The sequence below is a fragment of the Mya arenaria genome, chromosome 5, assembly GCF_026914265.1.
Source record: "Mya arenaria isolate MELC-2E11 chromosome 5, ASM2691426v1".
Lineage (NCBI taxonomy): Eukaryota > Metazoa > Mollusca > Bivalvia > Myida > Myidae > Mya > Mya arenaria.
Window position 1 is genome coordinate 69,919,100 of NC_069126.1, and position 25,104 is coordinate 69,944,203.

The 25,104-nt window shown below is 35.3% G+C and overlaps 1 long non-coding RNA gene across 1 annotated transcript; it reads left to right on the plus strand.

Annotated features, from left to right (window-relative positions):
- The first annotated feature begins 9,685 nt into the window (after positions 1-9,685).
- On the plus strand, positions 9,686-11,949 carry LOC128234060 (uncharacterized). The gene is made up of 3 exons (XR_008260860.1): positions 9,686-9,741; positions 10,642-10,748; positions 11,641-11,949. It is a non-coding gene; the product is annotated as an uncharacterized LOC128234060 (long non-coding RNA).
- The last annotated feature ends 13,155 nt before the right edge of the window (positions 11,950-25,104 follow it).

Consider the following 25,104-nt stretch of genomic DNA (forward strand, 5'->3'; position numbering starts at 1 on the left):
GGCGCCCAGGTCTTGTTTATACCGGGGATAGCAGGGGAAATGGGCCATGCTTTTACCTTCCAGGTGGACCGGCAGTGCTCAGTGAATGCGGTGTTATTGTTTTTGCGCTGATAACAGGGAATGGGCCTAACCTAGGATGTCCCCAGGGGCATTTGACGGGGATCTGGTCATTTCGTAACCTTACCATTTCGTAACTGCTGATCTTGGTTATTTCGTAACCATTCTGTTAGTCAATTCGTAACCGTCAAGTAATCAATTGCTCATATAATAACCACCATTTAACAAGGTGATAAATAGTACACTTAGCACCTCGTTAAGTGTATTGTTCGAACCTGGATGTATATGGCACAGCAACCAAGACACCAATTGGGAGACATAACTCAAATTCTCACTAGTAACAAGCCAATAATTTATGTTACTCAATAGTTATTAGATATATATATATATATATATATCATGCTAAATTAGAAATGATTTGTTATACTACCAAAATATGTTAATTATTTTCTTACATTTTATAAACAATAATTAAAGACTGATCGCGATGTATTTTTGAGTAAAATTACGTTTACATAAATGATCATTCTTGACCTATTTCATTGACTATATTTGTTTGAATTGTTTAAAACGAACAAAATTTTGTTCTGTTTTTTTCTCAATTGATTCATATTCTGCATACTTTATATCAGAAACCGACAAAAAACAACCTTAAATTATTAGTTAGGCTAAACAAAAAAATAGGTCTGTTTCAGGTTACCCGACCGACCCTATTTTTTCCCGCCGACCCTAACCTATTTTTCCCTGAAAAGAATGTGATTTGGGTACGAAAAGCATTTGTTTCGAAATGTATGTACGTAAAGTTGACAATATTAGAGTTGGATTTTTTGAATGTATTTACCGTACTTCACCTTAGAGTTCGGAGGGTCACCTTAAAATAATTAATTTTTCGCTCTACGAATTCATAGAAAATAACCATTTTTACATTTTATTTACATGTATGGTAAACCTGCCTTTTTTCTTCATGTCTGCATTTTACCACTTATTAATTTATCCGTAGTTATCAATGGTTATTACGCCTATAAGTCACTGTAGCTCCTTCATCAAGATAGTTAAAATCCCATTCAACACCATTTTATACATGCATTGAAATGAATAAACACCTTTTATCGGCTTCAGATCAAACAGTCCCATTGTGTGACGTCACATAACTCAGTTATACCCACGAGGATCTCATGGAGAGCATGGATATTGTTATGCAGGATTAATGTGTCTGGTGTTTTTTATTGTAACTTGAGTATTGCATTTATAACTTTAATTCATCACATTTAATAGTTACCGGTATCATTGAATGTGTTGACTTTATTGTTTTCATGCCAAGAAATCCTATCCAATTTTCGATTAAGAAGGAAACCCCTGTATGCCAGCATATACCTGGATTTTAGCAGCATATGCATTATGCTCCATTCAGTGGTTTTGTGCTAAGGGTTAAAGGACTGACTTGGTTCTCCATGAAATTTTTATCAGTTATCTGCTGTTACAGCTAATTCATTTCATTTAATGGCCATTACGACCAGCATGAAATGCAGGGGAGCAATAATTTTGGTCATTTTTCGGAAAAATCTTTCTATAGTGCATGGTTCTTAGATTTAACGCTTCATCTCATTTTGTTTATTACGACACGTGTCAAAAATAAAAATAAAAATTCAATAATAGTTTATTATTAAGTATTGACATGATTTTCTTAACTATAAAAAGTATAATTGTTAATTAACTAAGCTAAGCATTACATCTTTGATATTGTTTATGAACAATCTCCTTGATAACAATATTTAACTATCTAAACCACACTCTTGTTATTATGTTTAATTATGTTTAAAGATTGAAAACATCAAGTACAAATGTACTAACTGTATTTCTTTGTTCCCCGACAGCTAAATATTTTCCTCACGCCGGCCAAATCCTAATAGCCTCTTATAGAACAATACCGTAATCAAGTCGTTTAATTTAACAACTTGAATACGGTATTGTTCTATAAGAGGCTCTTAGGATTTGGCCGGCGTGAGGAAGTTTTTGGAAACAAATATAATTACAAACCCCAGTCGAACTTATCAACTTCCGGCTCAAAATATTATGACTCATGTATATTTAATAAAATGATACCGGGGAGTTGTTTATCTGTGGATGTCGAAAATCTGCTTAAAGGGGCTATACTCCGTATGATAAAATAGCGGAAAAAAAGAAAATTTTCGAAAACTGACATAAACTTGGCATCGATGTGTACAATGCATTGAAACTTACTAACTGAAGAACCCGGTCTCCGACACAGTTTTTTTTTTTACATTTTGGTACTTTTTTACAATTATGATAAAGCGTAACACAGTCCATTAGATAATTGTCCTGAGATTCGTTACAGAAGAAAACTTTTTTGGTGCGAATCTGGTGTACAGTCCCTTTAAGGGTTCATTGTACTTTGCGCTCATTATAAATAGATAAATGAAGGGTCTTCGCATTGATACAAAAAGGTTAGTTCCTTCATTCACAGCAACATATAATTGATTAACGCTAGATTAGCAGCATCAGTAGAAGTTATATGTTAGTTAGTAGAAGGAATAGTAGTAGCTGTTGTTGTAGAAGTGGCAACAACAACAACAACAATTCAGCAGGAGCGGCAGTAGTTTTAGGGGTATCATCATCATCATCATCATCATCATCATCATCATCATCATCATCATCATCAGTGGTGGTGGTGGTGGTGGTTGTGGTGGTGCTGATGGTGGTGTTGTGGCGGTGGTGTTGACATTGGCAATAGCAGAAGCAGTAGTGGTAGTATCAACAACAATAGCTGCAGCATTACCACCTGTATTACTAAGACTTAAGAGCACACATATTAAATGACCAACATAGTCGGTTCTGTTCGGTGGGGTTAAATACCTATTTACAGTAACGATCGTTCTGAGTCATGTTATTATTTGGGGTGGGGGTGGGTCAATATTTTACAGAAAAGGAGTCACTCAAGGACAGCGACCATTGTTGTGAGTTTATGTCGGTCAAAACATGTTCTTTCACAGGTCACGGTATGAAGACAATGCCAGATGAACACAAAACTAAGCAATTTTTTAGATTGAAACATTGCAAAAACAAATCCCAATCAGTTATACGAAAATGCATTTTAACCGCCTCATGTGTTAATGATAATATGAACAAAATTGAAGTAAATTTAACATTCGGAGATTCAGTTTCGCCAATGTGATATATTTTTTCAAGTTTCGTTTGTATATTTCCCATTTTCCATGGTGTATACGTATACTTACGAACTCAATATTTTTTACAGTGAAAAACAACAACAAAGCTTTAAAAATGAACAATAAGAGTGTGTGTTTTTGTTAAAAATGTGAACCCAATAAATCTGACATTTTAAAATCAATATCCATACGCTTAGTAAAGCATACCCTTAAATATAATTCGACCTACGAGACGGCCAGATTCATATATAATGTAATATAGGTTACATTTTCATTCCAAATAAAACGCTTGGTTAAGCATACCATTTTCATTAACATCTGTCATATGTCTAAAACGATAATGTTACTCATTAAAAACATCATATTTTTGTTTAAGAATAAGTAAATAATAAGTTTTACTAAATTAAGTACTCTGTAATTTTAATTAATTGTAGTTAACACTTGATACTTCTTCACGTCTTTCTGGGCAAAATTAAATACATTCTTCCAAATCTTGACCCAAACTACAGCAACTCCCTAGATATGAAAACATGATTAAACACATGGTCAGATTCTCAGTCAATTAGGGGTTAATGTGTACCTGAAATTGGCTCTTGTGTAGAAATGAAAAGTGGAAAAATTGGCTGGTATTTCTTGGCATGATTGATGTTTCAATGAGTATTACTGTTCGATTATTGCTTCATAAATTCTATATTAAAAGTGTGATACAAGTTTCAAAGTTAATTGGCGGATCGTTTTACAAACATGTCATGTCTGTATTTTCTTAATCTCTGCATTGCCCTTGTTGTTTCTTTAATCCTCCATTGAATATATCACACATCCTTTTCACCAGGCAATAAATCGTTTAGGATGGGTAGTAACCAACTAACTTATCACAGTGATGTAAACGGTTAGGTAATCTAGCCAGGCATTGTAACGATAAAAATCAATAATTTTTGTCTGTGAGATTTAGTAACTGTAAAAGTTCAGTCGATGTCCTTTGGGTGTCCGAAAATTAGGTACCTAAAATAAATTATTTTTGAAAATAATAATGGATGTCCGAATTTATAGAATGTCCGAACTCTTAAGGTGAATTACGTTTGTGCTTGTGTGGCAGGTATGTTTCAATTCTTGAACTATATTTTCTTGTCAGATACAAATGTGTCAGATACTGACTTTCGGATTGATATGTCAGACTTAAGTGTGCAATTTTGGCAATAAAACCTGCATGTTACTTGTTCTTCAAACCTGAACCCCCAGGTCCTCTTGACAGCATTGAGGTTTCCTTGGCTGATGGCTGATGGTAAATTTGCTGTCCCACTCTTCATGTAATTATGTTTCAGGGAGATTAGTATTCCACAGAGGGTGATTGAAAGCAAACGGGTGCATAAAGAAAAGTAAAACCGTTCCTGGAAAGTCTAAAATAATAGCAGAGTGGTGTACCATAACTTAGTTGAAATCCAACCATCATTGTCAAAAGTATTTAACCAGACAAATACAGAATGTTTCCTTTGAAGCATGTAACATGTTTAAAAACTACTGATAAACCTGAAAATTGATGACTTTTATTTTTGTTACTTTCTGAGTCAACAGTTACTGAAATCAATATATCAAAAAAAAAAATAATAAAAAAATAAAAAAAAATATTCCGACCTACCTACCCTATTTTTTTTTAGCAGTGTTATTTGAAACACACCTATTTTTTATTTGGCCTTATGGTATTAATTTCCAATAACAAGATACAAAATTAAACATATCGGCACATTTTTAATACAATAAGCATATAAAAGGCGCATAATCTCATTCGGCAAACTCACTACATTTTACAATACTTCTATGCAATTTAATAAAAAAGAAATTCTAAAGTTATATGGTCTATATATTTAAAAAAAATATTGGCTTAAGGTCACAATTCCTCTCAATGGTAGAACATCTATAAATTAAAAAAATATTACATTTAATATTCAGCCTGCTTATAATATTTCCTTCGCAACATAAAAAATAGCTAGTGTGAATGTTTCTATTTGTCATAGTTTCAGAGTTTATTGGCAAATCGCACTACACTATTAGGAATAAAGAAGGAATTTAACTACTAGATTTAACTTTGTTTATGTTGTTATTTTTATGTTGTATACCTACAGTAAACTTATTTTGTAAATTCAAATGGTATTAAATTAATTCCTCATAATTATAGGAGTCAACGGTTAAGATATGACCATTCGATTTCTTAACGGTTACGAATTGACTAACACAATGGTTACGAAATGACCAACAATGAGCGGTTACGAAATGATCATAATTCATTTGACAGGGCTTTTACCAGCTGTTTGTCTGTGCAGAGCGGGAATTTTACCTGGGATTGGCTGGACCGAAAGTCAAAGTCCCCACTATTAGCAGGACCTTGGGGGCCCATGCTGCAATTGACTGTTGCATTATTTGGATTTTTTCTTAACTTTACGACACGCCCCCCTACAGTATTTTATAGTCAAGTTTAGTAATATGTTTTTTACAGAAATTGGATAACTTAACAAGTAAAGTAAACTGTACTGAGCTTTTAAACAAACCTACATACTTATAAATCAAAATTGATATTTTAGGGTCTACACTGAATAAACCCAAAATGTTAGTTTTGATTTGCTAAATTCGAACAGTATTTAGTCAATCCACACAAAATGTACAGGATCATCAGATAACAAATTTTCTAAAAATTCTCTGTTTGCCAAATAGGGAAGACAGGTTTAAGTGGGGTTAAAAGGTTGCTATCTGTGACAAAAAAATACTGTTCAAAATTGTGAGTATTCATTTATCTTTCGTTCAGTAAAGAGCATGCAATGGCATAATCTGACAGCGGTGCTGGACGTCAGGAGTTCAAATATTGTTGTGAGTTCAATGTACCAAAAGAATACCTTTGGAATACACTACCGGGTATTATCTATAAAAATGGCAGAGCAAATTGCCCATATTGTAGTAATGTCTTTGATCCAGCTTGGATAACTTGGACACAGTAAGCGGTTCACACCCAGGGAAATTCTCAGATAAAACTGCGCCTATAAACTTGAACATTACATTTTTCATTGAGACAATTAAAGAAAAACATTATTGCTGATCTTCTGAAAACAAATCTTCTAACATTCAAATATTTAATTTGTTGGATGAACTAAGGTTTATATTGATAAGAGATTGCTTCAGTTGGATTTAAACTAATCACCAACAAAAATATATGCATTTAAATCACACAATGTAAACAACTGCGCCACAGATCTTATCTGTATGTTTTGGGTTTTTAAAATTTAGCAGTTAAATATAGATTAGCATACTGGTAGGTCTGGTTGGTCTGTTGCTTTAGTTGCTAAATAAACATAATGTCATTGATTTCATCACTATTTCTATTAAAATATCAGTTTTCTTCTTCAGGGCTTCTCACATTTGCACCATTTTTTACCATTTGAATCATAAAAAGATATCAAACACAAGAACTTAACACTTTGTGAATATTTAAGGAATGTAAGGGGTCAGATTTCAGATTGCTCATTATTTCTGGAATACTCAATACTTTATTTGATTGTGTACACTGCACTTTCTTGGTAAGCATTCATCCAAATCATTTGGGTAAATTTTGGCGGAAAAACTGCTTTTGGATTTATACTGGTCATCAAAACCGGCACTGACAAAACATAAGACGTGTTTAATTAATGTGCGGGAAAGAGGTTTAAAGGTGTCGGCCCACAACGAAAGGCTTGCGGGTTGCAGTACCCCTTTAAGTAGTTCTTGAAAAAAATGATTCTCTGAGGTAGCATTTGATTATGTGTACATTGTATTCTTGTATGTATTTTCAAGTTAACACATGATTTATATAAGGTTTGTATAATTTTAGTTTTATTTAAGTTTTAAAATTTTGATTTTTTTTTAAGATTTGCCTGCCCCTGTCTGAACACTTAAATTCTTGGTCTTTGGACTATTGTCTGCAACCACACTTTTTGGAACAAGACACATTTTCCTGATATTTTATCCAGTTTGACTGCAATATAAGTTGTATTTATCAATAATTTAAGTAAAAAATGACATTTATATGTCCATAATTACCTGGTAGTTTAATTTGTTTTAATTCATGGATAGGTTTATTGCGAGTGTCATGGAAAGCTGGAACTTTTCAGTACACAACATGCAAACTGAGAATGAACTGTGTGTGCCGGCTTTGTGAAAAAAAGGCGAGGCGGCTATGGTAAGTTGCGTCAAGATATCCTTGGGACCCCCCCCCCCCCCCCCCCTGGACACGCAATACAATTCGTGTTTCGCTGATCTGTTGGCTGGGATCAGATCATCCATTTAGGGATTTAGATATGTTACCCCAGCCACCAGGCTGAATGTTTAACCGTCACCAGACACTCTGCCATGAACGTGAGAGAGTTTAAAGCTATTTCTTATTTTCCTGTGTAACTATACTGATGTTTGATTAAATTTACGCCGTCGTGTTACTGAGTAACAATTTGAAATTGGGCCAAAATCATCAAGCTAGAGCTTTGCATAATCTTTTTCAAACTTCTGGGAGATTTCTGCCCTTGACAGTATTTGCTCGCAACCCGCCTCAAAGTTGCACTTCGTTCAGTATTTAAAGCTTTCGGATACACTTTTTTGTTAATTTGAGATCTTAATGACGCTACATTGTACTTCTAAGTAAATAGATGCTCAAAGTAACAAGATGCTCTGGGTGTTCACTGGGTGACAAAGGCTACCCAGTATTGGTTGTTTCTTTCTTCTGAAAAGATGTTTCTAGTGAATTGCCAAGTTGCAGTGGTTTTGACGCCACAGAACCAGCACAGCTCCATGACAGATATATATTTTTTCGTCATTGGTGTCAGTACTGCTGTATTGGAGGCCTCACAATTTCTGTGTGGAAATGTCATCTGATACACTCAAAACGGCGTATTTCTAGCATAGCTTTCATAAGTGCATGGCCATTCTCTGTCATTTTCAGATACACTGTGTTGTGTGTGGATAAGAAATGCAGAGTGGTACCTAAGCCACCATTCCCCTAACAGACAAAAGGCTCATGGGGACAGTTCCTGCAGTTTACAGCAAATTGTAGCCATACAAACTTCAGGTAAGTGATAAATCTGGGCTTCAAGATATCTCTGTACTCACTTTAAGTTTATACTTCATTTGAACAAAACTTACAATTTCAGCATCAAAATCCAGGTTTAGATCCCAGACCGAACCTTGTCTCCTTTATTAAACTTCATTTCAGATGATCTATAAGCCACATACATGTTCACTACTTATGGCGGATAAGAACTTTCGCAAATTGATTATAAATGCGTTTTCCCAGATATACACCCTCCTCTTGCAGATACTGCCAAGCTTGGGCCGGTTATCCAGCCGTGTGGAATCAACATCTCCAGCTGAACTTGGGCCGGGAATTATATAAGAATCCTTAGCAGCATGGTGAGCTTTTGTGTATTTATTTCCAGGTTCGTATACCCGTCCAGACTTCTGCGTTTAAGCTTTCCTTTCGTCATTTTTTTAAATAAGGTGTCTCAAGTCTTTCAATGAAATCACAACTTTGGAGGCTAGATTTAAATTAAGGAACCATTATGTGTAGAAAGCCTTTTGGGTGATTTAAAATCAAATTATTAAACAGGATTCTCATGGTTCATGGTTTATAATTGGCCTTGTGGAAAGAGCCGCTTAGGTATGTAAGAAGGGGGGAGGGGGGGGGTACAGATGTGATAGTAAACAGTGTTTAATAAGGTATATTTGTTTTTATTTTATCACCATTTTGAAGGTAATGATTGTGTTAAATCAGGGATAAGTAACAAGTTTAACATAAACACTGTAACATGTTCTTTATTTCAAATAAAGCTATAAATTATCTCTGGAGAATTTTGTCTGATCTCCATTTCTCAGAAATTGTAGCTGTCTAAGTGCTTATTCCATCAATGAGTATCACTGTCTTTAAATTGCTGTTGTGGTACAGTTTAAATGGCAAAAGTTTTATGGCCCTGCTTGTTTGCAACTCCTCATTCATTTTTCTACAGCGAGAAAAGTAAGGGAATTCTAGAGATTTACTAGAATTATGAAGTGTTTTTCTTGAGTTACACAGTACATAAGGAGGAATTAGTGTGTACGCAGCTCCTCATTTTATTCCGGTTTATTATTTATATATGTAACATAGATGTGTACAAGACCTACGGTACTGTAGAAACATGACATAAAAGAGCTCACTTTGATTAATTTTATCAAAAAAAGATACTGTTAAAGTAAGAACTTTTACTGCATAGTAAGTAATGTCTTCTGCTCATCTTTATGACATCATTACATGGAATGATGTCAACTTCCCAAGACACATTTCCACATGGCGCAGCTCATTTATATATATTGCTGATGGATTGTTTAGAATGGGACAGTTTTAATTGGACATAATGTTTTAATCGCCATTTTACAGAGTGCCAGCCAGTCATTGCTGGTCTTTGCATTGCTGAGGAGGACAGTCCTGCCAACATAACAGTTTGTTCAATAACAGGTAAAAAACTGGTCTCACTTTACATTTTCAACCACTGTTCGATCGTAACAATAATCAAAGAACCGGCTAGTCTCAATCATGAAGCCGCTCTAATTAGAGTCAATGAACGATATAGATCTGGATACAAGCGTCTAGATGATCGAGACTAAATTGGCAACATGAGAACATTTATTTCCTTTCCTGATTCTTGAAAATTACATGAATAAATGACAATTCTACCACCATTTAAAGTTTGATTAATTTTCGGACAAATGTGTTTGTTTTAATTTGCCTTCCGCTTAAAGTAAACGTATATATACTGGGCAAGAAGTGCTGAATTTCATCGTGAATCACAGTCACGTGAATATCCAAAGTTTAAATTTGGTTCGGACATGTTTGACGGGAATTCAAAGACATTTTTTGTCAGCCGTCTTATATCACAGGTTTCCATGCATTTTGCATACATTGGTTCATTCCAAGATAAAAATTATAACCTTTTTCAAAACGTTCAATCTGTGAGAGTGGAGCTTTAATAGACCTGTAAAGACTTGTCGATGTGAAACTTAACTCTCAGTCAAACTATGGTAAGATCAAATGCGGGGCTCCGTGTGCGGCATAGACTGCTAATTTTTATTTAATATGATGAAGAGCTAGTTAAGTTATCTTTTTTAAAAGTCTTCATTTGAATCAAAAAAATGTTTCAATACCCTGTATGAATTTTTTTCACCGGATATTGATTCATAAAAAACATTGCTCCAGGGTGCGGAGCTACTTTTTGCTATATGTCTATATGGAAAAATCTTCTCCTCAGAAGTCAACTTTGTTCCCCAATGTGCAAGGCACAATCGGTGAAAATAATTTCAGTAAAAGTCACTGATTATTATTATTGTGATTATTATTAATAAACTTTTACTATTTCAGGAGACAAACAGAAACACAGAGGTGCTATACATTCCGATGGAAAAGACAACAAAAGCATCTCCCATCATTTTGGCGTGGCTCAGATCAAGAGGAGAATTTTAAGAAAGGTAATAACTGAGCAACTAAGAACATGCACGTTGCACTGGTTAGAGTGTAAGACCCATCTCGCTTCATAAGAATTGAAAATCATCAATGTATTAAATCAAGAAATTGAAACGTAAGTGTCTTGTCTTTTGCAGTGTTTTTGAAATAGAATATAATTTAAAAAAAACTAAATTATTTTTTAATATGATTGTGAATGTGTGATGTTTTCTTCCGATCATTCTCTCTCAAAAACCAGATACAAAAAACATATTTGTAGATTTTTTTGTTTTACTTGTAAATATAGTTTTAAGTTTGTATTTTAGGCAAAGCCTTTTATTCTGCTCAATACAAACTTAAATATTGTAAGAGTTATGGCCCTTTGTAATTTTTAAACAAATACATTTTTTTTCATGTTTTTGTAAGCCCTTTATTAAGGGACTTTTAATATTTTCACCAGCAGCATTATAAAGTCAGACCAAAAGTGTCCAGTAAGTGTCCAAACAATAATTAAGTTAGAATCCTTTCTCAAATCAGGTGAGCGATATAGGGCCATCTCTGTGTTTGTCTGACAAAAAAACAATAATCAATCTTTGAGTTAAATTGACAAAATATTGTTGTAGAATGTTTTGTGAAGACATACCATTGGATTACTTTTGTGTCAATAGGATTAAGGTTTCTGCACATAAAATTATTTAGAATAGCATTTGGGTCAGTCGGTTCACGTTCAATATTACTGATAGTATAAGTGGAAGCAGTGACTTAAAATTAATTACCAAACAGTTTCTGCTCAATTGCTTTGAGTTAACATACGAGTTATGAAACTTGGAATACTAGTTCTTGGTGGCATAAATGAAAGACCTTGTTTTGTCACATTGACTTGTAATCAAGCACTAACTTCCTCTAAAATAATTTCAGGTGATGGTTGGGCACACACAAGAAGACATAGATCACATGTGTCCAGGCATATGTGTGTAGACAGGAGTTTCACACTCTGCTAAACTAACTTCATCAGAGGAGCAGAAAGCTTCTCAAGATCCCGCACTGTACACTTAGATATAGTCTTTGACTACAACAAGGGGATGAAAGTACAGAGAGGTCCAATTGAAATCAATTCTGTGCTGCGTCATTTCTTCATTCTGGAAGTCGATGGACATGATTTATCATGGCATCAGGTGTGCAGTTTGTCGACTATCAGCAGTCTTGTTCACCAGTTGTGCAACTTGAGCTGGTAACTTTATTGCTTGAAGCCACAGCATAAGAGGGGGAAGGTGCAGGCTCATCAATAAATCTCAAAAGTTGAAAATAGAAAAAGAAGTTTGTCAAGAGTGTGAATCTATTTGCTTTGAAAACCATCGTTACGATGATTTGGTTTCCTTTGAAACTTGATACATACTATGTGTATGTTGAATGAATTGAGATGCTTAAATAAAGAACCGCTATTCAAATATCAGGAAACTGCATTTTTCATACTAAAGGGTAAATGATGTCGCCATTTCCTGTATGTATTTAAATGAGATATGTTTCCACAATAATATTTTTAGGGAATTTTTCTCATCCTAATGAATGAGATTAAATTGTACAGCGTTATATGAGCTTAATATTTGTTTTCTGTTTCTTTAAAATTGGTGAAAAATTGTCAGAAGATAATTAGACCAGTATCCATTACTGCAATCATACAATCAAATATACAGGGACAAACCCACTGGTTACTTTCAAACGTTAAAGCTGCACTCTCACATTTTGGACGTTTTGACAACTTTTCTCATTTTATGTCTTGGATTGGAACCATCCAATTTTTGCGAAAAATTAAATGGCAGATTTTTCTATTTAAGTTAAAACATTGATGTTTTATGCACTTTTCTTAAACCGTTAGTAACATTAATTTTTGAACGGAAATATGAAATCTGTGATCTGATCTTTTGTCAGCAATCTTTTATCATTGGTTTGCAGATAATAACGCAAAAAATTGCTCATTCAAAAAAAAAAAAAAAAATGTGAAAACGGTATATCTGTGGGAGTGCAGCTCTAAATGTTTAATTTCTTGATTTTACTACTGTATTAGAAATTACAGGGGTTGGGGCATATTATTAGTGTTTTTAGCACATAGTGACAAGGTGAGCTTTTGTGATCACAATTTGTCCGGCGTCCGTCCGTCGTCCGTCGTCCGTCCGTAAACTTTTACTTTAAACGACATCTCCTCATAAACCGCTTAGCCAATTTCATCCAAACTTCACAGGAATGTTCCTTGGGTGGTCCCCTTTGAAAATTGTTCAAAGAATTGAATTCCATGCAGAACTCTAGTTGCCATGGCAATGGAAAGGAAAAACTTTAAAAATCTTCTTCTCCCAAACCACAAGGCTTAGACCGTTGCTACATGGTAGGTAGGATCACCAAATGGTCCTCTACCAAGATTGTTCATATTATGGCCCTTGGGTCAAAATTGGCCCCGCCCCGGTGGGTCATGGGTTTTCTCTATATGTTTATAGTTAAAACTTCAATAATCTTCTCCTCTGAACTTACTTGGACTAGAGCTTAGATATTTGGCATGATTCATCGTCTAGTGAACCTCTACAAAGATTGTTCAAATTATGGCCTGGGGGTCAAAATTGGCCCCGCCCCCTTGGGGGGTCATGGGTTTTCTCTATATGTTTATAGTGAAAACTTCAAAAATCTTCTCCTTGGAACTTACTTGGACTAGAGCTTAGATATTTGGCATGCTTCATCATCTAGTGGACCTCTACAAAGATTGTTCAAATTATGGCCTGGGGGTCAAAATTGGCCCCACCCCTTGGGGTCATGGGTATACTTGATATGTTTATAGTTAAAACTTCAAAAATCTTCTCCTCTTATTTTACTTGGACTTGAGCTTAGATATTTGGCATGATTCATCGTCTAGTGGACCTCTACAAAGATTGTTCAAATTATGGCCCTTGGGTCAAAATTGGCCCCGCCCCTGGGTGGTCATGGGTTTTCTCTATATGTTTATAGTAAAAAAAAAAAAAAAAAATCTCCTCTGAACTTAAGTTGCTTAGAGCTTAGATATTTGGCATGATTCATCGTCTAGTGGACCTCTACAAAGATTGTTCAAATTATTGGCTTGGGGTCAAAATTGGCCCCGTCCCGGGGGGTTAGGGTATTCTCTCTATGTTTATAGTTAAAACTTCAATAATCTTCTCCTCTGAACTTACTTGGACTAGAGCTTAGATATTTGGCATGATTCATCGTCTAGTGAACCTCTACAAAGATTGTTCAAATTATGGCCTGGGGGTCAAAATTGGCCCCGCCCCCTTGGGGGGTCATGGGTTTTCTCTATATGTTTATAGTGAAAACTTCAAAAATCATCTCCTCTAAACTTACGTGGCTTAGAGCTTAGATATTTGGCATGATTCATCGTCTAGTGGACCTCTACAAAGATTGTTCAAATTATGGCCCTGGGGTCAAAATTGGCCACACCAATGGGCTGATGGGTTTTCTCTATATGTGTTATAGTGAAAACTTAAAAAATCTTCTCCGAACTCACAAAGACAAGTAACGTCTTTATTTAAACTGGATAACATATTTAGTACACATACCAATTTTCAATATGGGCCACATACAACAATTAATAACAAATAAATATATATATAGATACACACGTAAAATCAAGTAGTGACAAGAGCTTAGATATTTGGCATGATATATCATCTAGTTGACTTATACCAATATTGTTCAATCTTTGGCCCTGGGGTCAAAAATGGCCCCACCCGGGCAGTCATGGGTTTCCTTATTAGCTCACCTGTCACATAGTGGCAAGGTGAGCTTTTGTGATCACAATTTGTCCGGCGTCCGTCAGTCCGTCCGTCTGTCCGTGAACTTTTACTTTAAACCTCATCTCCTCATAAACCGCTTAGCCAATTTCATCCAAACTTCACAGGAATGTTCCTTGGGTGGTCCCCCAATTGTTGAAAATTGTTCAAAGAATTGAATTCCATGCAGAACTCTGGTTGCCATGGCAACGGAAAGGAAAATTCTTCTTCTCCAAAACCACAAGGCCTAGAGCCTTAATATTTCGTATATAGCATCATCTAGTGGTCCTCTACCAAAATTGTCAAAAATGGCCCGCCCCAGGGGTCACTTGTTTTACATAGACTTATATAGGGAAACATTTAAAAATCTTCTTCTCAAAAACCACAAGGCCTAGAACCTTGAAAATTGGTACATGTGTATGTGTCATCATGTAGTGGTCCTCTACAAAATTTGTTCAAATTATTCTCCTGGGGTCAAAAATGGCCCCGCCCCAGGGGTCACTAGTTTTATTACATAGTGTTATATAGTAAATCTTTAAAAAAATTCTTCTCCGAAACTGTAATGCCCAGGGCTTAGATATTTGGTATACAGCATCATCTAGTGGACCTCTACCAGATTTGTTCAAATTATTGCCACAGGGTTAAAATTGACCCCGCCTAGGGGGTCCTTGGTTTTACGTAGTGTTATATAGTAAATCTTTAAAAATATTCTTCTCCAGAACCGTAAGGCCAGGAGCTTAGATATTTGGTGTACAACATCATCTTGTGGACCTCTATCAAAGTTGTTCAAATTATTGCCACAGGGTCAAAATTGGCCCCGCCCTGAAAGTTATTTGTTTTTATATAGTCTTATATAATAAAACTTTAAAAATCCTCTTCTCCAAAATATAAGACCTGGAGCTTTCATATTTGGTATATAGTGTTACCTAGTGGACCTACACCAAAGGTATTCAAATTATTGTCCCAGGGTCAAATTGGCCTTGCTCAGGGGTCATTTGTTTTTACATTGTCTTGTCACTTAAACATCTTTTCCTCTGAAAGTAAAGGTCAGAATGACTCCATACCTGATATGTAGCATCCTTACATGGTCCTCTCTCAACTTTGTTCAAATGGTTTTGTTTGGCCCCTTTTAGGGGTCACCAGAGCAAAAAATAGAAAAACCTTTAAACAACTTGATCTTATTAACTGCTTGATGGATCTTCAAGTCTGAAGCATCCTAGCATGGGCCTCTGTCAGGTCTTTTCAAATAATTTTGTTTGGCCCCTTTTAAGGACCACCAGAGCTAAAATTAGTAAAACAAACTTAACATTTTCTTCGCATGAACCCCTTGATAGATCTTCAGCAAATTTGGTTTGAAGTGTCCTTGCATGGACCTCTCTTAAATTTGTTCAATTAATTATGTTTGGCCCGGTTGACATGGCAACCTAAAGGAAAATGTCAACAATTGGTTACAATCATCTTCTTCTCCTTAACCCCTTGGACAATTTTGATGAAACTTCATAGGAATGATCCTTGGTTGGTGCTTTTTCAAAATTGTTCAATGTCGTGTCCGCGCTGTGACTTTCTCTTATATGGACAGATTTTAAAATGACTTGCCATATGTTTGCGACATACCAAGACAACGTGTCGTGTGCAAGACCCATGTCCCTACCTCTAAGGTGAGAGATACACTAAGTGCTTATTCACAATGGAATGCTGAATATGGGGACATAAAGAGTGTTGGCTGTCATTTAGTATGATTGGGGTTTTTTCTATGCGCAGAGGCAATTTAATATAACTTGCAATATGTATTTGACACATAAAGGCAAGATCAACTTTTTATGTACTTGTTCATAGATCAATGTCACATTGGGGGGCATTTGTCACATACTTTGACAGCTCTTGTTCAATATTCTTTGAGAAACAAGCTATGTTAAACTCTTTTACTCAGGTGAGCGATTTAGGGCCATCATGGCCCTCTTGTTATTGCTTTTTATGATTCATACAGTCATACTTTATTCCTCAGGGCATAACTTACAAATAGACAAAACTGGAAAATGGTCGTTTCAAAAGGTCAAAGATAATGCAAGTTGAACAATCATATTGTTCATGGCTTGTATTTTTGGTATATTTTGTTGCATATGCTATAGAAAAGTTGAAAGTTAAAAATAAATTCATAGTTGAAATGATGGCTTTGAATAGTATTGTCAGATGAGAAACGGCACTTTTAAGAAATAGGTATAATGGTACTTTATTTATTTTGATCAATTTTAGATATTGTATGAAAATTATTATCTTATTTAGTACATGAGACCTTTTAAACAGTTATTGACAATATAACAATGTGTATATGAAGCTTTAGATCAACACTTAAAGCTGCACTCTTACAGATTGTCAGTTAAGACACAAAATTGTCTCAAAATCTGCTGATTTGGTTATCACTCCTTTAATTCAGTCATATTAGATAATTCACAATAGAACCCATCAGAAATGTAAAAGTGCCGAAAATTTCATTTACATTAAATTGTTCGTAATGCTTTTAGCAATAAAACATCATTTTTTTTAACATAAATATGATAAACTGCTATCTGATTTTTTTTCAGCAGTCTTATATCACTTAAAATTGGGTCTAGACATTTATGCAAAAAATTGTCCATTTATAGACAAACAATAAAAGAGTACCGGTTGTCAAAACGATCAATCGGTGAGATTGCAGCTTTAAATACACCTTTTAAGACCGCCGTAAAATTCCAATGGTTTGCCTAAATCTTTAAAGCTAGCATACTGTTTAATTAACAACCATACTTATTGTTTAAAAGTGTCATGATATCTTTGTACAATGTTTTTATATAATTCATTAAAGAAGTCAAAACAAATGTGTTTATCTTGTAAATTGTTTTCTATTATTTAAATGACCCAGACAAAAATGGGAACGTCAGTGCTAGTTCTTTTACTATTAACATCCCATGAAGTTTCTATTGGTGTAGCAGCAAGGAGTTGTTATATTAAGGATGCATCATTCAAACCAAATTATACATTCATATGCACAACATACAGGCGTGTAGCCGCCTATACGTGAATACGCGGCTGAATCCACATGATTCTGACAAAAACATCAACCAGTATGCAGTATGCGAACTTGACTACATGAATCTAAAACTGGTTATTTTCCAGTACTAAATAATGCACATCGGAACGCCCAAAATGCACTAGATTGCACCATGGTTTTCAAAATTTTTAAGTTTGCCCCGAACCCCCCCCCCCAGCACATTTGTGAATCCTCATGAATAGAGGGGTAGCTACGCCCCTGACATAATTGAAACCACAGTGTGGCTAAACAACACTTGTATGTTTATCCTACGCAGTGATCTCCCATGGAAATGCAATCGTCAAAGAATCTGAAGGGGATGTTTATATGGACTACATTTGAAATGCACCAAGTGTTTAAAAAAATTGATTTCAGTCACGAATAGAATCAACCATACCCCACACTTGTTGGAGTAAGATGAAATGTCCACTTTCCGCGAGAAAGAAAGTACATTGAAAATGTTCATTTGATTCAAGTGACTATTTTTTATAAATATGTTACAATACATAAAATACGTATATTTTTATAATTGTTTACCCATGTTGAATTTTATTTGGCAAATTTATAAGAGATTTATATACAAGTGCATAGCCAGAAGTTCGTGGAAAAGCTTGATAAAATGAAAACAATATGCAGCATATCTTTTAAACTTTCATACAATAATAATCAGGTAATTTGAAATTTAGAATGCGAGATTCATCGTAAAGCATGTTATAACGACAACGTAGTGATCACTATGGAAACAGGTGGTCGCGCATTCCTCCGTAGTTGCTAAAATAACCCATGACAATATCTTGTTTTGTTGACCACTCACATTGAAACCAATAAAACGACGCGAAGGTTTGCACATTTGACGTGACGTTAATAACGTGTGATGAAGTGAAGTTTTAAGTCAGTGCGTTTGTTTGTTTATTTCAAAGGAAACATTTTAGCTTGAACGGAATAGTTAAATTTTGTTTAAAATGACGCCAGAAGACAGATTGATAAAACGGGCAGTGATACAGTTCTGTGTAAACCTAGGGAAAACTCCATCGCAAACACTTAAACTGATGAATGAAGCATCGAGTGAAACTCAAGTAAAGCGAATGCTCGTTTACAAGTGGCACAAGCGGTTCAGTGAGGGGCGGGAAAGCATTTGTGACGACGTGAGGTCTGGGCGACCGGTTTCACAAACTACGGTGTGTGACGTCGAGGCCGTGAAAAAACATCGTTGACGCTGATCGTCGAGTCACTCTTTATGAAATATGCAAGATGTTGGACATGAGTTATGGGTCAGTACGGAGGATAATGAAAGACAGTTTGAAAATGAGTCGAGTGAATGCGCGTTGAGTTCCACGGCTGCTGACAGAAGATGAGATGAGCAAAAGAGTACGGGAATCACGCCGATTCTTAGCTCGGTACTAAAAGGAAGGAAACCGTTTTCTTGAGATAGTCACTTGCGATGAAACCTGACTGTTTTATTTCGACCCTGAGACAAAACAGCAAAGCAGTCAGTGGAAGACTACCGGTTCCCCGCCTCCGAAGAAGGCACTACCATCCTGCTCGATAGGAAAGTATATGTTCATTTTCTTCTTTGATGTGCACGGTGTTATCCTACTCCATGCAGTTCCGCAGAGCCAATCTGTGACGGGTGCTTCCTACTAAAAGGTAAAGTGATATATAACAAAATTCATTTTTATCAATATTTAGGACTTGATAAAATCTGCATAAAACAATGTTTTAAAAAGTTTATGATTAAAAATATGGGATTGAATAAGTGTTAGTTTTAATTATATTTGATGAAGTACGCAAAACGCGACAAATGTTATAAGCCTCAGTTATGTTCTCCATTTAAGGTTTTGAGGCGTGACTTGTAGAGGGCGATGGCATTTAAGAGACCACTGGCGTTGGATGATGGGTGGATTCTTCACCAGGAAAATGCATCAGCGCATAGATCGGAGGAGGCACAGACTACCGCGACAATCCAGCTTGAAGCGGAGATCCTTCCCCATCCCCCTTATTCGCCAGACCTACCACCATGCGATTTTGCCCTATTTCCGAAACTTAAATATGAACTAAAAGTAAACGCTATAATGACTTTCAGGCACTACAGAGTGAAGCTCAGACACGCCTGTATTTTTACAAGTCAGAGTGGTTCAGTGACATTTAGCGGCAGTGGGTAGCGAGACTTCGACGTTGTATTGCGGCGAACGGCTCTTACTTTGATAAGTTATGACGTTGACGTCAGATTCTGACGTTTGAACTGCGCGGGCTATACTGATTCCATGTTAATGAAAAAGCTGTAGTTTCCTTTGTATTTTATGTATCAGATTGAAGTTTTCTAGTATGTCATTTACAGCTGAAATAGATTTTATAGCGAGCTGACGTTCGTTGAAAAATATTAAAATGTGTTGATTGTATTAAGGAATTCCACGAACTTCTGGCTATACCCTCGTATTAAGAAACTCGGAAAGTATGTGAATGGTTTGGACCGGCTTCCTCAGCCGCTAAAGAGGATATGATTATGACATACTTTTTTAAATCTTTCGAACATGAGTTTTTGAGTGAATATAAGCGAATCGTTAAGGGTTTTAAAAATGCAGCTTTTACTTGGATTTTATAGATTGTTATTACGAAATAAAGTATGGCGTATCAAACGAAGTGTTAAAGCTAAGCTTTTGATGGCTGAAACCCTTCAATAAATGTTGATATGTGCTAACATATAGTCTTTGAAGTCCAATATTTGGAAATGCGTTACTTATCCGATTCAACAAAAGGCTGTTGCACAATCAGTTGATTGACATAATCACGTGATAAACAAATAACTTCCATTAAGGTTAAAATATTCAACACCTTAGTATGAGTCCCTGTGGGCGAGTGGATAAGCGATCCGTTTTTTTTATTCTATGTGTTATCTGCACCCCTATGTGCTTGCTCCCAACTTGAACAAGATTATTTTTTAATACTTCATTCGTTTTTTAAAAATGCAATTGAAGTAAGAAAATCAACCTGGTTACTATTATTTCTGCAATTTCAGTACCAAGGAGTAAAATAAATATACATGTAAGTGTTTTCAGATGCATTACGAGAAAAAATATGTTTAGTGCCAAAACATGAGAGAGTCTCTTTAACGGAAAAGTTTTGGCAGTAACTCAGTCAGTCAGATGGTGATAAATATAATGCATATCATCATCGCTCTGGAGTACGAGAACGTTGTATACAGAGTATTTTTTTACTGAACATGCGTCTGTTTATGTTGATGACATAAAAGGTTTAAACTGTTTAAAGGAACAATAACATTATGAAACAACAAATCTGATTACAGATATCAGTGGCAGATCCAGGAATTGACTTAAGAAGGGGTACGTGAAACTCATGGGCTTAATCTTTCCACATCCGTCCCTCCCTCAGAACAGAAATTGAATGGCTTAAAATGTTGGACCGGGGTGGGGGTTAGTCTCCCCTAATTTATAGTCCGAAATAGTGCATTTTTATCTTAATATTGTATTTTTCCCGATATTGACCGAGAACATATTATAAACGGACGATTCAAAGGGGTGGGGGACGGCGCGCGCGCTGGGACCGATTCCCCCCACCCACAACCCGCCCCCTGAATCTGCAATTGAGTACATGCATTAAAACCGTCTCCGTAGCCTATTGGTTAAGGCGTTCTATACCCTTCATTAAATTGACTTAATACTGCACACAATTGTTCAGGACCATAAGCCAATGAGGTTACATAACTCCATATCCTTAATACAAGTTATGGCCCCTGATTGACTTAGGTTAAACTTTTAGGCAAGTAAAATATAAGGGGAAGTTGGAATTTAATAAAAAAACTTCCATGGGTCACAATGAACCCAATGAACAATGTTCTTTAATCATGAGCTATATAACTGTTCAAGCGTTAACAGACACATTCGTGTGCAGACGAAACTTTTATTGTTTTTACAAGCACAGAACTTGTATTTAGCATTTACAGTTTCTATATAGTTCAACTGAAAGTTCTATTTAACCATAATATATCAAATATTAAGTCACCATTCACTAGCGGATTGAGAAAGGGGCGCAGTCGGCGTGCGCTCCCTCTAAAATCGTCCAAGTTTACTTTTTGTGTCAATATATGAGAAGAAAATAATAAAATATACACATACTGCATCATTTCCGACTACAAATTGTTAAAAATTACTTGATTGAGTAACCCTCAATCCTCCTGCAAACGCCCCTAAGTAACGCCCACTTCTAACGAGAATTCCTGGATCAGCCCCTGGTCATTATATATTTTGTTTATCAAACGGTACAGAGACCAAGTGACTGAATCTGACTTGCATTTAATGAATGAGATGGTCTGTAAAAGATTTCCGATGAATATCCAATGAAATTTGCAGTCCTCCCGTTTCGACTGGTCATTGTTTGTGGATTTATTATACACAATTATAAAAAATACTATTACCAAGTTGTCTCTTAAGGTTACGGGAGCCCATACTGTCAAAAGTTAAATATATATAATTTGTCCCCCTAATGCCATAAAATATGGATGGTCCCCTTAATGCCTCAAAAATAATATGATATATACACTGGTCTCCATAAACCCTTCTACATATATACCTGTCCCCTTAAAACCTGCAACATACTTACAAATTATTAAGGAGACCGCAAATTACGTATATTTTTTGTTAATTAATGTAAGAAGCCTAAATTTTGTACTCATAATAAATGATCATTCCAATACTAAATTATCAACAAAAAAGCAAAATAAAGTATTAAACAAAAAATATACAAATTGTCTCCTAAATGCCATAAAAAATATACGGTCTCCTTAATGCCCTAAGTAGATATATATATATACATATATATTCTCCAAGAGAAAATAGTCATTGTAGTTAATTGCATAGTAATGACTTTTGGGATATCATGAAACACCTTTTAAACGAATCATTACTTTCTTTAAGAAACCTGATAGCTACTGTGTGTACTGTGAGTTTATTATATATGGATGAATACTTAAGAGACACATCAAAAGAAATAATGATAAAGCTAACCAGGAAGTGCAGGACAAACTATAACAACAAAACAATATGATAAGGATATCGTTTTCGACAAAAATACGTAAAGGTATTTATGAATTTAATGTTGGGCTGTTAGCAGAATGGCAAGATCGACAGTTGCGAGAACGTAATCGATAATTGGTGGACCTACTTAAAGTTTGCCTAGACTACAACGACGTTTTTTGCAATAAGCACTTCTTTAAACACAAATGTACAACTTAACATCCAGAGGCAATTGAAATTGAAGAATGGTAATGTATGGCATCTGTAGGACAAACAACTTTATACTGTTTATTGGATACTGACATTTCAATATACGACGATATGATGTGGGCGAACAAGCCGAAGTAAATCAATTAGTGCCGGAACTAGCTTCACGAGTTATTTCAGTCGCTTTGTGGAACCAAGAGGACTGCTGCAAACATGTTCGTTGGAACCATGCAAGACGTAACGGGCAGAATTGAAACATTTCAAAGCAGCATACAAACACAAGTCAAGAGAGATCAATCCAAAATCAAGATAAAATTGTAAATCTGGTTATCTAGAAAAAGCATGAAACCCATCAAATATATCTGGATTAACAACTTTACTAGACTTGAAACGTCTCATGACACTCGAAATCAATTAAATACATTATTATTATGCCATTGGGAAAAACGTATGGTAAAGAAGTGCGTTTACTAGTATAAGATACATCAATGAGGCATATATTATCACCAATGTTTGCTTTGCGGAGATATGAGTGATGTTTATGCCATTTTTAATATTTTGTACATACATAAATGAGAACTTCATTTATATTTCCAATCAATGTTTTATATCCGTTGCCAAACATTACAATTTTAAATACATCCTGAACTCAGAGGAAATAACAGCTTTGTTAGCTGTGCAGTTATAATTTAATTCAGACTGTTTTTAACTGTTTTTAAAAAAAACAACCACTTTTCATAAATTATATTTTGTCGATTTTTTTTAATGAGCCATTATTTCATCCTCGAAAATGTTACAAAAATTGTGTTATATCATAGTAGGAATATGTCATATGACAGTTCATATCAGAACAATATGCAACACATGTAGTCACTGTACTAACGACATGAAAATCTACAGGGTCAGAAGCATGGCAATTCGACGTAACAAAGTCCATATGACGAACATAGTTAAGTTACGCAGATTTTCGCCTTATTCTGCAAAAGTCGAACCTAATATCATTTTTAGAATAACCTGTTATAATTATCACCTACGTGATTGTTTTCCCAACTCTTGGATGTTTTGACAAGGTCTGAATAGACCACTTGATTATGGCACGACTCATTTTCAGTAATACTGGTACCCCTGGTTTCATATTTAGATATTGTTCACTACAATCAAGTGTGAGAAGTGAATGGATCACAGATGTGATGATGACGGAAAAACAGCAAAGACACATGTTCACACATTGAGGGCAAATAAAACAAAACTAGAGAGTATATCAGGTTTGAACATAATAAAAAATATTTTTTTTATATTTATTTGTAAATGCATAATAGGTTTTTAATGAAGCATAGTGTCTCAACAAACATTATGTTTCCAGACGATAACATTTAGTTTGAATCACGTTATTCAGACCGAACTTGGTGTATAGGAAGCTTTTATCAATACAAATATAAGGAAAGCTTTCGATATCACTGATAACAATATCAAGAGTACGGTCCATACCTTGACTTTGCATGACCCATTGTGACCAAAATCAAAGTATAGAAAGCTGAGATAACGATCAAGGTTGGGAGCTTTTGACGACAATTCGTCAGTGTCGTTAAGTTTCAATACAATGTTTTCCTGTCCATAACTTAAGATTTCACTAACCGAGTACGGCCAAGCTTGTAATATTAGGCGCTTACATGGAGGCAAATGTTTATATTTGTCTTGGGGTCACAACTATTTTAGTTAGAATGTATGTGTTAACAACTTCATGTACTTAAACGTAAGATATAACTGGTTCTTTATCGAAAACTTGCATTTTTCTGTAACTTTCTGATTAACATTCAAAAACTGATAAATTGGTCGAATTCTGAAAATTTGTTGTCTTGGAGCTGGTACGTTTTATATGCATACATCTGGAAAATGAATTAGTCTAGAATGTGTGTAAGATTCGTTTGTGACTTAGGGTTACAACTCAGCAATAATCTTGTAATAACTTTCAACATGCAACGGCAACAGTGTACACGGAATCGTCAATACTCATTGTGTGGTGTTGATTAGATCGAGCCCTGTAAAATTACGATTTCAGAACCGTGTGAAACCGGTTATTTAATCCTAAAGAAAAATTCTGAACATGAACATTAAGACCAATCAAATGTGTCCAGTTTGCAAACAAATAACTGAACGGAACAGCTATTCTTTTTGCATAGTGATTGCTGTTTCCATACATTGCCAATGCCATTGTTTGAACAATAGCTGAATATATTATAGTAATGCCTAATGGAGATAGCCAGTTTTTAAAGATAAGAACGTCATATTA